This window comes from Cebus imitator, unplaced genomic scaffold (assembly GCF_001604975.1).
Source record: "Cebus imitator isolate Cc_AM_T3 unplaced genomic scaffold, Cebus_imitator-1.0 Scaffold444, whole genome shotgun sequence".
Lineage (NCBI taxonomy): Eukaryota > Metazoa > Chordata > Mammalia > Primates > Cebidae > Cebus > Cebus imitator.
In genome coordinates this window covers 2733510-2735402 of record NW_016107759.1, presented here as the reverse complement: position 1 = coordinate 2735402, position 1893 = coordinate 2733510, and the positions used below count along the sequence as shown (strand labels likewise).

Sequence of the window (1893 nt, the reverse complement as noted above, 5' to 3'; positions counted from 1 at the left end):
AGACGGGGTTTCACCGTGTTGACCAGGATGGTCTCGATCTCTTGACCTCGTGATCCACCCGCCTCGGCCTCCCAAAGTGCTGGGATTACAGGCGTGAGCCACTGCGCCCGGCCAGACTCATTTTCTTTTTTTGAGACAGAGTATCGCTCTGTCACCCAGGCTGGAGTGCAGTGGCAGAATCTTGGCTCACTGCAACCTCCGCCTCCCAAGGTCAAGCAATTCTCCTGCCTCAGTCTCCCAAGTAGCTGGGATTGCAAGTGCCCGCCACCAGGCCCAGCTAATTTTTGTATTTTTAGTAGAGATGGGGTTTCTCCTTGTTGGCCAGGCTGGTCTCAAACTCCTGGCCTCAGGTGATCCACCCACCTTGGCCTCCCAAAGTGCTGGGATTACAGAAGTGAGCCACTGCGCCTGGCTATTCTGTCTCTTTTTTACAAACCAGCACAGCCCGTACTGTATCTGCAAATCACGCCTCCTTGGTTTTCTCGTCTTTGCGTTCAAGTCACAGGAATGCTACTTGTTGGATGATGATGCAAACCAAATTTTTCCTTCTTTGTCCTCTGATCGGTAAGTCAACGTCTTATTTATCTTTGTACATCAGCATAGTGTGTTGCAGGAATCCTGGAATGAGTTGGGCTAATAAGTATAGAAAGAAAATCAGTTTGCAACTGATCATTTGGAATTTGAAATCCTGGGCTCAAGCGATTCTCCCACCTCAGCCTTCTGAGTAGCTGGAACTACAAGCACACACCACCATCCCTGCCTAAAGTTTTAACTTTTGTTTTGTTTTGTTTTTATTGTTTTGGAGATGGAGTCTCACTCTGTTGCCCAGGCTGGAGTGCAGTGGTATGATCTTGGCTCACTGCAACCTCCACCTCCCGGATTCAAGCGATTCTCCTACCTGAGCCTCCAGAGTAGCTGGGATTACAGGCATGTGCCACCAAGCTCGGCTAATTTTGTATTTTTAATAGAGACGGGGTTTCACCATGTTGGCCAGGCTGGTCTTGAACTCCTGACCTCAAGTGATCCACCCATGTTGGCCTCCCAAAGGGCTGGGATTCCAGGCGTGAGCCACGGCACCTGGCCATCCTGGGCTTTTTCTAAGCTTATGGTGAGTCTGGCAGTGATCTCCCCAGGGACCAGGGGAGTCCTGATTATGCGTCCTCCAGTTTGTCCGAGGCTTGCCAGTGACTCTGGGCCCTTAGCCGTGTTCTCCCCAGGCCTGCACACATCCCCCAACTGTGCACCCTGACAGGACCAGCCAGTGATGGATGCCTAGAGCCCCCAGTCATCCCTGCACAAGGGAGCTACCCCAGTTCCCAGCCAGAATCCAGACAGTGAAACCAGGGGCCAGACAGTCTCCAGATGCTTCTCCCCGAAACCCCGGCGTGCTTGGCAGGAGTCCCCTCCCCTGCTGCACAGCTGCCCATTCTCAGCAGGAGACCAGCTTTCCATCAGACAGGCCATGGTCCTCCCTCGTGGGAGACGGAAAAGACGATAGCATCTGACCGTGGGAGGCTGTCAGGTCCGTCCAGCTCTCCCCCTGCACGAGGGGCCGGCCCAGGAGTGCTGGGAGCAGAGACGAGGAGAACAAGATCCGCGATTGTTCTCTGTGGCGATGGAGCTGGCTTCCCGTCATCAGAACACTTGCGAATGAAATCCTGCTGGCAACAGTTTTGCATTAACTGTTTTGGTTGACTGACTGTTTTCGGCGGTTCCTCCAGCAAAAAGCACACACAGTGTGGCTGAGATTAGGCAGCATGAAAGGAATTCCTCAGCCTCGGAACCAGAGCCTGGCTTTGAGGGGGAGGATCTTGTCCTGTGTGTCTCTGGAAGCCACAGCAACGCTCATTGCTGGCGACTGTGTCAGAAAAGTCTCTTAGTTCCTCAGGAGAT

General features: G+C 53.1%; 1 long non-coding RNA gene across 1 annotated transcript in view; it reads left to right on the top strand.

The window, feature by feature from the left end:
- LOC119468512 overlaps nt 1–781 on the top strand; it is a 4148-nt gene extending 3367 nt beyond the window's left edge. Inside the window, exon 3 of the long non-coding RNA XR_005197194.1 lies at nt 440–781. This is a non-coding gene — a long non-coding RNA (uncharacterized LOC119468512). The remainder of the gene's footprint in view (nt 1–439) is intronic.
- The last annotated feature ends 1112 nt before the right edge of the window (nt 782–1893 follow it).